Below are 15,489 nucleotides of genomic sequence, written 5' to 3'. Positions count from 1 at the left end.
CTCTGTTCTGAAGGTGGATATACTGGCTAAACAAACTTTAAGAATAAAGCAAGTAGATTTTCAGGTCCCATTAAGCAAAGCAGAAGCAAAAGTACTCATAAAAACATATGTACAATCAGTATGGCAGATATATTGGGATGATAATGAAACCGGTAGACATTTATACAACATACAAAAACAAGTTGGTGCTGGGAGGAGGGAGAGTAGGAATCGAAGAGAAGGAAGTATCATAACTCGGATGAGAATAGGTCATACTGGACTTAACAGTACACTATATAAAATTGGAAAACACCCAACTGGGGAATGCATACACTGTAGCCAACAAGAAACAGTTGAGCATGTATTAATCCATTGTAGGAAATATAATAATGAGAGATGTCTCCTTATTCAAGCATTGAAGAAAGTAAAACATCATGACTTTACTTTCTCAGGTCTATTAAGGGAAACGGATAGTAAGTTGTATGATGAAATCATTAAATTTGTGAAAGAAAGTAAATTATATAATAGAATATAGCGGTTTTGTTTTGTTTTTTGTTTATTTGTTATGTTTTATTTCCAGTTTGTTTATTTGTTTTACTTGGTTGTTATGTTTATTTGTTTTGTATAAAAGCAAATAACTTGATCCATATTCCATTCCAGTTGGTGGCGGTAATGCACCAATAAGCTAGGTTGCCAACCGCCAATAAACACCAAAGAAGAAGAAGAAGATGCTCTGTTCTGTGATGCGCGTTCGTGACGTCACGTAATACGCAATTACGTTGAAAAGGTCACGCTTGAAAAATTTCTGTCCTGAAGAAAATTTTCTTTTAGGCTTTTTAATATTAAAGCAGCACTCAGTAGCTTCGGGATTTCTTCGCTGTATTCTCGCTTTTTGCTCGCAGGTTTCTCTCTAGAGCTCCCCCCACAGCTTCAGAATAGATATTTGACAACACTGTTGTAAAAACTCGTTGGCGATTCTCAGACACCAGAGGCTATAGATCAACGACATCAAAGCAGATGGGACATTCTTTAAAACGTCTTCTTCCTTCGGGTTCGGACAGCGTGAGGGAGCGCAATAATGACAGCATTTTAGCAGATTTCTTTTGGCCGTAAAGCAATTGTTTACATCGCGAGACCTGATATCACGCGAGACTTCCTGACGCGGCGGCCGGCGGCCCGTCGGCTCAAAGTTGCAAGTGCGTATTTTCCGCTTACGGGCACCAGGGGGGTGCGAAACGACCAGCATTCAACCCGAAATAAGTAATATAACCATTCCAATGACTCCGAAGCTGTTCAGTTAAGGTAAAAAAAGTTACTTAGTTCAGCTTTAAAGCACCCAGGATACGCACACGAAATGGGCATTTTAAACGATAAACTGACACAAATACATTTGAATATGTGTATATGGTCCTCCTTCCGCACATTTGTAAACACTTCAAACGTGACCTTTTCAACGTAATTGCGTATTATGTGACGTCACGAACGCGCATCACAGAACAGAGCAAGGCGAGCATTTGTGCTTATAAAACTTAAACTTTTTTATTTATTTTTGAAATGACCGATCGTTTCGCTAGATAAGACCCTTATTCATCGTCTGGTATCGTTTAAAGCCCTTTGAAGCTGCACTGAAACTGTCATTTGGACCTTGAACCGTTTGGGTCCCATTGGAGTCCATTATATGGGGGAAAATCCTGGAATGTTTTCATCAAAAACCTTAATTTCTTTTCGACTGAAGAAAGAAAGACATGGATATCTTGGATGACATGGGGGTGAGTAAATTATCAGCAAAAGTTAACTAATCCTTTAATGTGCAAACCGGTATCATTTGCGTTAAATTCCTAGAAATACCTAGAAAATCAACTGCAGGCGGTAAATCCTTTTCCTATTTAGCACCCTAACTCTGAAACAAACTCTTCCTAGCCATGTTCGGGAAGCAGACACTCTCTTGTCAGTTTAAATCAAGACTAAAAACACTCTAAAAAAGAGTTGCCACCGCGTTTGTAAAAAGAGTGGCCACCACTCTAAAATCTCTTTAACCTGGCATACACATAACACATTATCACATTTCTATAATTTACCATTTTTATCTATATAATCCTTTGTATTATTTACAAAGGATTGTTATGCTGCATAAATTAGGTCAACCGGAGACGGGAACACTTCCCTTAACACCCAGTGTACTGATTACATCACAAGAAGAATGGCATTAGTCTCTCTGTTTATCCCGAGGTTATCGTAGTCACCCTTATCTGGTCTGTATACGGATGGTGGAACCGACCAGAACACAGCATGAATGTCAGCAGAGATCCTGTCAACTAGACAATCCCTAGTGAAGGCCTCGTCGACGTGACAGCCATTGGCACCGATTCTCAGCAAAGACCACAAGACCAAGACAAGAACTCTGCACTGACCTATGAGCAGCTTTGTCTGCATACTGTTGTGATGAGTCTGATCTTCAAACCAAAGGAACTTGATGAAATATTTGAATGCTACCGATCCACTATCTGATTTCTGACTTGTGATGCAGCCTGAATCATAATGACACTGTTTGTTCGTTGGCCAGAGAAGAACTGTCCCCGACATAGCCTGGTTTCTCATAAGGTTTGTTTCTCCATTCTGTCACCTGATGGAGTTTGGGTTCCTTGCCACTGTCACCTCTGGCTTGCTTAGTTGGGGGCACTTAATATAAAAAAAAATTATTGATTTGACCTCACTGACACTATTGGGTGAGACCTGAACTCAGTTGGATGACGACATCACTGTTTTTCTGCAGAACTGCTTTATAGATGAAATGAACTAATTTAATAATTGATGATCTTTACAACAGAACTGAATCATTCAACACTGAACTGACTTCAGCTGAACAATGACACTATTTTCTTTTAGAGCTGCTGTACGGCCCGCAATTGATCATTTTCCTGTTATCACTGCAAAGCTGCTTTGAAACAATCTGTATAGCATAAAGGGTTACTTGACTTGACTCTGTTGCTTTTAGAGTAATAAAATGTTTTTATTTTTATTTCAGGCACAGTGTGCAGGACATAATCATCTGACCAATGGAAGGGGTGATTAAGAAACCTGTTTGGAAGTTGTTTTTCCAATTGCTTTTAGTGTGCAGAAAAAGTGCTTTGTTTTAAAGTTAATATATTTGCCTTTCCCAAAACCATTTTCTATTTTTTCCCCTTGCTGGCTGATTGGTTGTTTTCTCTTTCAATTTTCTAGGCTCTTTTTTGCAAGCGCATCAAAGCTAGCTGGCCTGTCTTCACAGTGGAGCATTTCTGCCCTGGTCTGCTCTTCCCAGAGGAGACAATTAGCCATTCTTCTGCCACATGCTCACATACAGTTCTCACTCCCTGACCAACAGCGTGTGTCATCCAATTGGAAAAAGGCTACCGTAGTGGCAACAATGTGACTCCGTGTGTCATCAGCTGGTTGGTAGTCTAATTCTTCAGCATGTAATTTAATGCTTTCTCTTCTTTCCAGTGTTTTCAGCTAGACCAAATAGATGTGGTCCAGCGCTGACACTGCCAGTGATTGATCTGATTTTAGTATTCTCCGTTGCCCCAGTGCCCAGCGCACGAGCTGTTGTTGAGGAACGGACCCGGCCATACATATTCATCAGTGAAGAAGGTCAGGGAAGAGAGGAAGAACACAAACACAAGGGACCGTGTTCAGGCAGTAAATTCACTCCAGTGCGCCGCGGCGGTCGGCGTAGACGTGACATTTCGTAGTGTACACACAGAGAACGGCAGGCGGGGAAGGAGAGGTCTGTCGTTTTTGTTGCGTCGCAATTGGATAATGATATACAGGAAGACACGAAGGAGTTGATGTGGTCAAGTGAGGTCAGTGAGCTCATGCCAAAAGATGTCTACTTTCACTCCGCATCCCTTCAGTGTTTAGAGAGGTTGCCTCTGTTTCCTGTCCACTGTTTAAAACCATTACATAAATCAAATGCAGCCACGTCTCTCTCTCTCCACTGTTCCTGGCTCGGTTTCTGATTGGTTTTGGTTATTACATGTCTGTATTCTTGTTCAGGAAGATTCAATCCTACAAGGTGAAGCTGTCCCAGAATTCAGAATAAGTATAAAAATAAGATAAGTATTCAGACCCTTTGCTTTGACATTTGAAATTTAGCTCAAGTACATCATCCCATGATGTTTCTACACATTGATTAGAGTAAATCTGTGGCAAATTCAATTGATTGAACTCAAAATAAACAAAAATCGGCACACTGCCACTTCTGCTCCCAAGAATTTATTAAAAAGAACAACGTTTCGACCCAAAGGGTCTTCATCAGGCAAGCAACAATCATAGAAAGGTACAATTTATATCAGTGTGAACCATCACACCTAGTGAACTAATTACCCAGTCATCCAATGCAGTAACGACCTAATCAAACCCAAATATAACCACTTAAAAAATAAAATAAATAAAAAATACAGAAAAATAACCAACATGATATTTAAAAAAAAAACTGACCAAAAGCTGTTCCATTGCTGTTCATTTCAATGTTTTTAAATACAATTTGTCGACTCTTCGCTACTTTGGTATGGAACTAGTAAGAGTACCCAGAAGGGGTGGTGACATTAATAAGACCTTACTAAAGAGGGAAGCCTTTTTTTTTTAAATATCATGTTGGTTATTTTTCACACTGATATAAATTGTACCTTTCTATGATTGTTGCTTGCCTGACGAAGACCCTTTGGGTCGAAACGTTGTTCTTTTTAATAAATTCTTGGGAGCAGAAGTGGCAGTGTGCCGCTATTTGTTTATTTTGAGTTTGATGCTTTATTTGATCAAGCTTTTTTAAATTCAATTGATTGCATATGATTTGGAAAGAGACCCAGATAAGGTCTAACATCTGAAAATGTATATCAGAGCAAAAATCAAGTCATGAGGTCAAATCAGAAACAGGATTGTGTCAAGGCACAGATCTGGAGAAGGCTACAAAAACATTCTGAGGCACTGAAGATTGCCAAGTGGCTTCCATAATCCAAAAATGGAAGAAGTTTGGAAAAACCAGGCCTCTTTCTAAAGCTGGCCATTCGGCCAAACTGAGCAATCGGTGGAGAAGGGCCTTGATAAGAGAGGAGACAAGGAACCGGATGGTTACTCTGGATGAGCTCCAGAGATCATGACAGCTGGAACTTACAGAGGGACAACCACAGCAATACAGTGGTGAAGGTATGACGTCACTTTGTAGCCCAATCGGCAGTTAGCATCACACTGGTTCCTTTGACAAAAACCCAATAGGATTTTTCCATAGGATTTTGGATTATCACAAAAAACAAGCTATGTGATCAACAAAAGTTTATGACACTTACACTTTTCACAGATGAGCACAACTTTTATGAAGCCTAAATGCAGTCGCCAGAAGTATAAAGCTAAAGGTAGGCTATAAACCGGCCTCCGGATGAGACGTTAAACCGAGGTCTTGACTCTCTGTGGTCACTAAAAATCCCAGGATGTTCTTCGAAAAAGAGTAGTTGTGTAACCCCGGCGTCCTGGGCAAATTTGCCCATTGTCCTCTGTCCATCATCATAGCCTCCTAATCATCCCCATATACAGATTGTCTTCATCATTCTGTCTGAGAGTGGGCGTTCTGGCGCAATATGGCTGCCGTCACATCATCCAGGTGAATCCTGCACATTGGTGGTGGTTGAGGAGATTACCCTCTTTCATATGTAAAGCACTTTGAGTGATGTTATACCTGCACTCCTCTATAATCCACTGATCTGGGCTTTATGAGTGAAGACACATGAAACCCTGCTTGGAATTTGCAAATAAATTACTGAAAGTCTCACTCGGAGAAACAAGATACTCTGGTCTGATTAACCACATTTCCAAGCGTTATGTCTGGAGGAAAACAGGCACCGCTCATCACCTGTGCAATACCATCCCAAACCCCAGTAGGACTGATCAGGGTAGAAGGGAAGCTGAATGCAACAAAATACAGAAATATCCTGGTCCAGAGCACTCAGGAACTCAGGCTGTGCAGAAGATTCCCCTTCCAACAAGACAATCACCCTAAGCACACAGCCAAGACGACACAAGAACTCTGTGAATGTCCTTGAGTAGCCCAGCCTGAATCCACACTTGAACCCAATTTAATATCTCTTTGGAGACCTGAAAATGGCTGTTCACCATTGGTCCCCATCCAACCTGACAGAGCTTGAGAGGATCTGCAGAGAAGAATAGCAGAAAATCCCCAAATCCAAGTGTGCAAAGCTTGTCACGATGATGTGACGCTGTACCTGCTGCCAAAGGTGCTTCAACTAAAGCAGCTTTTCCACCATCAGGCCAAACGGTTCTAAGAACGTTAAGGAACGGTTCCAGTTATGTTTCCACTTGAGCCTGGTACGGCATGGCACGATTACAAACCATTCTCGACCGTAATTCTCAGCACGGTTAGCTAACCATGCTGGTAGAATGCATGTAGTGATGTGGCCACTCATGATTGGTCACTTGTCTATTGCTTGGCTACCAGTTTCTCTGTAGCTGACTAATCGCGCTATTTGAGCGACATAAACACAAATTAATAATAAGATTAAAAGAAATATCTGATCATCCTCCATAACACAGTCGCTATTTACATCCCATATCATGTTTCGCTTTGTCATTATGGGGTATGTAGATCGATATGAAGAAAAAACATTAAATTATTTTAGCACAAGGCTGCAATATAATTAATTGTGAAAAAAGAACAGCATTTATTTGAAAATAGACATTTTGGTAGCAATCTAAAAGCCTTTCCTGTCATTTTTAATCAATTAAATGAATCCTTCCTGAATAAAAGAATGAATGAGCCTGTCTAAAATAGACATTCTTTGCATAAGTTTATATGGGACTTTCAGTTAAAAATGCAAAGGAACTGCACATTATAATAATTCAAATTGGCTAAAAAAATGGACAGAGTTGTATATTTTTGTCCATTTAAACAGATACTGTATTTTAGAAAAAAGTACCAATCTTGACTAGAACAATGACATTTAACAAATGAGTGAAAATGTAATTATGATAATATTTGTAACATATCCGTCATCCTTTACATATGCAAAGAGTGTCCACAGGGTAGTTTGCACAATTTGGCACACTTTGAATAATTTTATCTGTATCAGCGATATTTCCATGGCCCAGTGTTTTTGTTGGGTCTGTTTAATCCGGGTTTGTCATTCAGGAATGGACACATTTATGATTCAAATGTCTCTAATTATTTCAAATTTACTCTTTGTAGCTCCTTCTTGGCCCTATTTATGTGCTGATTATTAAATAAATATTATTTATTAATAATATTAATGAATTAATTATACTTTATATACAGAGAATTAACTTTAGTAAGAAAACCTCCACATTAAATTAGCCACAGATATAACCAGGCAGGATCTCTCATCTCTCATACTTGTAAGATTTATTGGGTTTGACCAGAATTATTTTGCATGTGGGATTCATGCTAACTAGAGCAACAAGGGCTAGTGGGAAAATGGAGGGACTAGTTCATCATGTTAGCCTAGTTACCTGAGGCAGAGAGAGACGGCAGGAAAATCAATCTTGTCTTTCATATGCAATGTCACTGCCTTCCTCTTACATATACTTCCCGATGATACAAATGACCACAAGGCACATGTGGAGCATGTCATATTTAGTGAACTCTCTCACTCATTTTCTCCAGAACTGTTCACAGGTAATTATTCCTCGCTTAAACTAGCTTATTTCAAAATAGGTCATATGCGTTTTATCTTGTATTAAAATCTCTGCTGTGAATATTTACATATGTGCCAGAAAGAATGTTTTTCTTTATACTATTTTATTGATAGGATGAGGTTAACCAAATGCCTTTTATTTGCATTTCAGATTATTTTATTCATTACATAGAGAGATTCTGATAACTCACATGAGCTCATTCTGTTACTGTCATCCTTGGGGTTGTCAAAGGTCCCAGGACACTTCGAAAAATCGTGAATCGAGAGCAGGCCAGTGCTCGACCAGAAGTGTGGCCTGGCAAAACTAGCCCTTGACATTTCCTTGACATTTGTTGACATTTCTGGACCCATGTAGACAGAGGGAAAGAGGAGTTAATCAAAACTAGTGGAGAATATTGATGTGCAACTGTCAACAGGCAGTGCCATCTGTACCCACACGGTCATGGAGGTTAACTGCATGAGGAACAGCTGCTGTACTGTTGTCAAGGATGGGTGACTGCACACGTCAAGACAAGAGTTAAAGGTAAAGTGTACAGTTTTTGCACTGCTGATTTTGCAAAACAGATTTTCCAAATACTTCTCTCCATGTCCTCTGCTGAAAAAGTAATTGTGAGATAATAATTTAAAATAAGAAATAAAGTATATAAGTATAAAGATAAACATAAATCACTGTAAAAAAAAAAAAAAAAAAAAGGTACTGCACATTTTCTGCTCTGAAAACTTATCCGTTAAGTTTACCGACATTTCCTTTAAAGGAACACTCCACCGTTTTTTGAAATAGGGCTTATTCACCTTCTTTCCTACATTTAGATAGGTGGGCAAATGCATTTTTGTCTTAGTGCATGCATTGTTTTAGTTTGACAGGGTCGGCGCTAGCTTAGCTTAGCATAATGAATGGAATCCTTTGTTGCCAGCTAGCATGTCCTGAGTAAAAGTGATATAAAAAATTAAAAAAACCCACCTAATTACTTCTTGTGGCCTGCGTATTCACAACAAGTACAAATAGCGATGCAGATTAACACTAGGCGATTTCCTATGCAGATATTGACTTGGGACTATATTAGGGGGAAGCACAGGCGAAGCACTGCTACTTGGGGGCAGAGATATCATGCCCAAGTAGCTGTGCTTCGCCTGTGCTTCCCCCTAATATAGTCCTTAATACATACAAGTCAATATCTGCCTAGGAAATCGCCTAGTGTTAATCTGCATCACTATTTGTACTTGTTGTGAATACGCAGGCCACAAGAAGTAATTAGGTTTTTTTTTTTATATATATATAACTTTTACTCAGGACATGCTAGCTGGCAACAAAGGATTCCATTCATTATGCTAAGCTAAGCTAGCGCCGACCCTGTCAAACTAAAACAATGCATGCACTGAGACAAAAATGCATTTGCCCACCTATCTAAATGTAGGAAAGAAAGTGAATAAGCCCTATTTCAAAAAACGGTGGAGTGTTCCTTTAACCCTTAAAACACAATGCAATGCGTAATTCAAAATATAGGTAAAACACCTGTAGCCTCTTGTTTTCAGGACTTTTATTTAGAAATTTAGTCTTGGTCATGTTTCCTGGTTTGTCATGGGATTCCCTCATGTGATCCTGTCATGTGCCTCCTTGTTTCATGTGTTATGTTCTCATTGGTTTGTTTTGTCATGTGATTCTCTGCTTTGTTTGCTATTGGTTCATTGTTTGAATATTCACAGGTGTTCCTTGTTAGTCATTAGTCCTTGTGTATATATAGCCCTCATGTGACCATTGTCGTTTGTTTAGCTTTGTTCCCTGTGCTGCTGTTGGTGAGTCCATGTCAAGTTAAGACCAGGTTTATGGTCATGGTCATGTTTAAAATTTTTGAAAGGTAGTGTATGAAGTCATTTTATACATTATATACACAATATAAAGACAGAATACAGAGGAATAATGTTACAATTATGAGGTCTAAATTGGCTTCCATACTAGATCTGAGTGAATGATTTTCTGTTTATTTTTTTTTAAATTGCTATCTCTAAAACTGTATTTTAAAGAAAAATACAAAGCATTCCATGGAGGCATTTTCATGATCTCATGCTAGTTCAACGAAATCACTATATGAAAGTGGCCAGCATTCTTTCCTGATGTGCTCTCTTGGACATTATATCGCAGCAATTAAAACCAGCCGATGCCCTTTGTACAAATATGGAGTAAAATTATTTAGAAGAATTTTATCTAGGCTCTCTTATCGTCATTGGCAAGTAATATGACTCATTCGGGCTTGTTCAGTGTGCGACAGAATGCATGCATGTTTCAGCTTCCTAGAGTGTTGGCTTGTCCTTGAGAGAAGATCTGAAGATATGGTTGAAATGACTAGGTAATCGAACGCAGGGATCTCCAGGAGAAAATCACTTCTTTTGGCAACACTTCCTCTCTCCATATCTCTGACCGAATCACTACTTCCCTGCCTCCATACCAACTTACATGCAATGAGAGAATATACCTTCAGTGATAAGGCAAGGGATAAAGTCATAGATCAAGCTGTTGCCCTAATACGTCCTTCCTTGCACTCACTTACCATCTTTCGCAAGGAGCCTATTTCTGAGGGTTTGATAACAGGGTAGTGGGATTTTATCGCATATCTGTGTAGATGGTAGCCTACATATGTTTTAGGGGAAACTCCCAGAAAACGTGTGTGTGTGGTTAAAAAATGCAGGACTACACATTAGCTTTTACATTTACTATTATCACCACTTTAATAAAAAAATAAAAAATCGGCTTTAATAAAAATGCTTTAAAAACATCCTGCATAATAGATTTTTGTTTTAAGACTGTAATATATTTATTAGGAAAACTTTGTTCGTTAGTAATCATTAAAATATTATAAGCATATTAAATATTTAAATAAAGTGCCATTAGTTCCATCAATGTTCTGCGGTGTTTCCTGCGAGCAGCAACAAACAAAGTAGTATGTCCGAATACATGTGTTGTGTTCCAATTCACCTACTTATACTATGCTCAAAGTATGTAACCTACTGTTTTTGGGAAGAAGTACATACTTTTGAGTGTGTAGCAGAATAGTAGGAAAGCTTTGGGACATAGGCCTACTACTTCGGACCGCTCTGTCGCTTACGTTCTAATGCATTACCTACTCTCAGACAGCATGTGATTTCAGATGTGCCATGTGACTCTTTATGTCCGATTGAACAAATTAATTTATTCTTTTAATGAGAGCACTCAAAAAGATTCAACAAAAGTGGCTGCGTCTGAAAGCTGAAACATTATGTCTAGGTAGGAAGGCAACAAGGCACTTCTGAATCCAATGATCATGTCACAACAAACTTTCTATTAAGATACCTTCATCTGACCGATTTTTGAAGGCAGCATAGATGTATCCTTCTATATTATATCCCATTATCCTGTGCATTCTGTTTTTTGACAGTTGAGCTAAACATGGCATCTGAAAGTTGGGGTTGGTGGACAGTTTGTGTGTTAATGAATTTTTTGACCAACTTTGTCCACTTTTTATGTAGTTTCCTGCAAGAAATTACTATTGTAGTAGTTAAAAATTTGCTAGTTCTCAACAAAGCTTTCTCTATTTTGTTGTAGATCATTAAACCGTTGTGCTGCCGCTGAAGTCTGTCTGAAATCAGTTTTGTGAGGTACCTTTAAGTACAAACGCTGCCTGCAAAGTCATTTTCTGATAAGACCGCAAGGCAACAAGTCAGCTGCCTAAGCTTTCGGACGCAGCCAGTCTTGTACTTGCAACTGAGTACACGGTGAGCTGTTCTGAACCATTACTGAGATCGCAACTGGCTTCTTCACTGAACTGTGAGTCACTTTTCAGTTATGTGTACCTTCCATTGTATGTTTGAGAGAGATAAACAAATAGTTTATCATAATAACTACTTGTTTATTGTTCATCAAAATAAGAATGATTACAGTGTAATTTGACAATTTAAAAATAAAATAAAATATTTAGGAGCTAAAACTACTGAGATGATAGTCTGGACCCAATTAAATTATAATTAAAATGTAACCTCTTTCTATTTTTGAATCCTGCAGAAATAATCACCTTCTCCTATAGAGATCCCCCATGAATGCACCAGCTGGTGAGTCTTTTCTCCACATGATGAGGTTGACTATAAAATAGCATTAATCCCTTTTCTTTTTCTTCTTTTTTTGGCTTCTATTCACTTTCCTCTACGCCTCTACGTTGTTCACATTCTGTACCTTAAACAAGTTGGATTTCATCAACTTTATAAGTTTTCTTTTTATCATCAAACATCAACCCCAAATAACCACAACAAAAGTAGTATAATATGTTTTTTGTTTGAAAATGTGAGTGCCTTGTGCAATTCTTTGACCACATTAAAATGCACATGGAATGGAAATAATTAACAAAATCTGACTTGGTATTACCTCTTCTATGCTTCATTGTAGGTTTATTCAAAAGCTCAATCATTTTATGTCACTGTACATATTCTCATACATTCCCACAGATTCTACAGGCCAATAAAAAGCTTAAAAAACAATAGGTGAGAGGCCTGAAAAATGTCCTGTTCAAGCTTTAGTTGGTTATGTGTAATAACATCAAATCATACATATGTATCTAAGAGCTGAGGAGTGTGTGTGAGTGATGTAGATTATATTGTACCTATAACATCTGCTCAGCCTGCCCTGACTCTCTGATCTGCTTCCAATTTACATTCCTGCCTGGTGATTTCTATCGCTCCACTTTGATAAATCATACAGTGATTTACATAAAGGCAGCCCCACGCTTGGGCTCAAGGAGTCACGCGATGGTAACTGAGGTTAAGCTCAAGACTGAAAGGATAGTGACTTTGTATATATGTGTGTATATCTATGTATATATGTATATCAAAAACTTTAAGCCACCATAACTTCCATTGCAATCATGATATATTTATCATTCATATTTGTATGTTTTCTCTCATGGGAATCAAACCCACAATCTTGACATTATAATTCCTTGTTCCCACTTTACTGTCTTACACTCTGCTATCCTATAAATACAAAAACCACCCAAACATTAAATAAATCTGACAAAAAATAAAATAAAACTGTGCATGCCGAAGCAAAAGCATACATTTAATTCTATACTGGTGCTCTCTCTCTGCCCTTGATGTTCACATGCAAGAATGTCCAGCACATGCTCCTTTATTACTGAAATGAAATATATTGATTATATTCTGTGTACCTGCACTGAGACAATTGCAATGTTTTATTCAATCTTCATTTGTGTCAACATAGGCCTATGGCTGTATGTTCAAATAATTTATCAATTCTTGTTTTTTTTTTCTTCGATTTTTGTCTATAATGTTTATATACAATACATTTTTGCTTGTTTAATAAAATTGGAATGTGAATTGGAAATATCAAAATTCCAATCTCAGGTATTAAAGGCGTTTAATGGCTGTTGATATGATAAATGTGCTTATTAGGTTACAGTGCTATCTAGAATACTTAATTTTGATTGTCCAATCAACTCAGTGATCAGATTATATGGTAGTGATAGACAACTATTTTATATTTTAACAGTTGATTCATTAATTGATTTTATATACATAGCCTATATGTATATATTCTTGTTGTCACAGTTTGTCCAATTATGAAGAAGCTACAAATGAGTCTTTATTAAACATAAGCCAACAACTCAAAACAGTGTGCCATGCACAAACAATACCAGACCAAGAATGAATGAAGGTGAGGAACTTAATTACACATGGCGATGAACAAAAGTAACAGCTGTGCTGATTAAATGAAGATCCATGGTAACTCATTGTGGCGAGAAAAGGAGAACAAAAGAACCCAGGAAACCAGGTGATTAAACAGACTGATAGAAAACATAACCAAAACTAAGCCCTGGTGGAAGGAACCAGGGTGATGATGATGGTGGGAGGAGCGGCCAGGTGGTGGGGGAGAGGAGCCATGATGGAGCTTTGGCCGATGACACCTAGGGGACGGTTAATGGAGATGAAACCATAGGAAGAGGAGCCTAGGGCGCAGATGGGGACAGCCGACACGGATGGTCCAGGAAACCGAGGCGGTGCCGCAGTGACAAGTATCCGAGAGTCAGCGGAGTCGAGGGATCCACTTGCTTGGACGAAGGTGTGATTAGACCTGAGGCTTACCACACACATGGTGTTAGGGAAGACGTCAAATGGCTGAAGGGAACAAGCGGAGGCAGGGCTGACGGACTTGCTGAATAATGCAGCGGAAGTGGGAGAGGGAGGCTGGGTGGGATCAGCGACAATAAAGCCCAATTTATACTTCTGCTTCGAACTCACACCGTAGCTTCGTTGTAGGCTGTGTAGCACGCGTAGCCTACGACGTACCCTGACGTGCACCTCTCCAAAAATATAACAGCATCAATTCTACGTGGACCGCAAGCGCTGTGATTGGTCTGCTAGAACCCCTCCCTTGTGTTTCACATGCTCCCTCTGCTCGGACTCGGAAAACGACGCAAAAGTATAAATGAAAACCAACACATAGCCTACAGCGTAGAGGCTCCGGCGTTGGTCTGACGCAGAAGTATAAATCAGCCTTAAAGGAGAACTCCGGTCAATTTTAACATTGAGCTCATTTTTGTGTAAATTTGGAGTGCTGTCAATACAGAGAACAATGACAAAAATCGGTGTTGCCTACACCGTGTTATCCTCTTTTTAAAATTTGCACCCTGTTGACTTCAATGGGGCAAGTTTTAAACCTGCTTTGATGTTGATGTTTAAATGATGTTATTTCAGCCAATATTGTCGAGTTCACACGCATAGGTTTAGTTACCTATGATCACGCGCGTGAACTCGATAATCGATTACTATGGACTTCGACCGAAAACAGGAAGAAAATACAGGTATGTGCGCTGGCTGAAATAACATCATTTTTATTAATATCTTTCACATCTACTGCAGTCAGATTCACCCGTGATCACTCTGAAGGAATCACTCACATTGGCTGTGCACTTGTAATGACACATCAAGGATGTTAAGAGGCTAAAAGCAGGTTTAAAACTTGCCCCATTGAAGTCAATAGGGTGCAAATTTTAAAAAGAGGATAACACGGTGTAGGCAACACCGATTTTTGTCGTTGTTCTCTGTATTGACAGCACTCCAAATTAACACAAAAATGAGCTCAATGTTAAAATTGACCGGAGTTCTCCTTTAACTCCATCTCCATACAAGACGATGAAACCTGCATAATAATGATCAGGGCAGGGCGGGAAGCTTTACCTCCATTTCAAATTTTCTATCAAGCACTCGTCAGTGTCCAGCTCCCCCAATATCCCCTCTGTCACGGATGTTGCCGGCTCACACACTTAGGGTCATATTTTAATGGTTTGAAACGCAATTATCAAACACGAAATGCAAGTAACTTTGTGGGCAGATCTCAGGCGCTGTTGGTATTATACCGGCGGGATAAATGACTCTTGTGCCCGACGCAAATCTAAAATGGGTTGGTCTGAAGTAGCTACATTACTCATAGGTGTGGTTTGGGTGTAATGTGAAATAAACCAATCAGAGAGTCATTTCACGTTCCCTTTAAAAGCAGGTGCGCTTGTTCCATGGCAGATTGCTATTATAATGGCGGATTTGCCAGGCGCACGCCAGGAGCGGTTCACAGCCGAGGAGACTGACGTTCTCATCAGGGCCGTAAAAGACAGAGAAGTGACATTGTATGGGGATGGGCGAAACCCACCCAAATTATCTTTGATTAAACAGGCGTATAATAATTTGGGTAAATGTGTATGCTAGATTTATGCCTATTTTTTCACATCTTCATGGACACCACAATGATTTCCCTTGTGTGGTAATATTTTTCCTT

Source organism: Scardinius erythrophthalmus, assembly GCF_964197995.2.
Source record: "Scardinius erythrophthalmus genome assembly, chromosome: 18".
In the NCBI taxonomy this organism is placed as follows: domain Eukaryota; kingdom Metazoa; phylum Chordata; class Actinopteri; order Cypriniformes; family Leuciscidae; genus Scardinius; species Scardinius erythrophthalmus.
Note: the sequence above shows the minus strand (reverse complement) of the source record.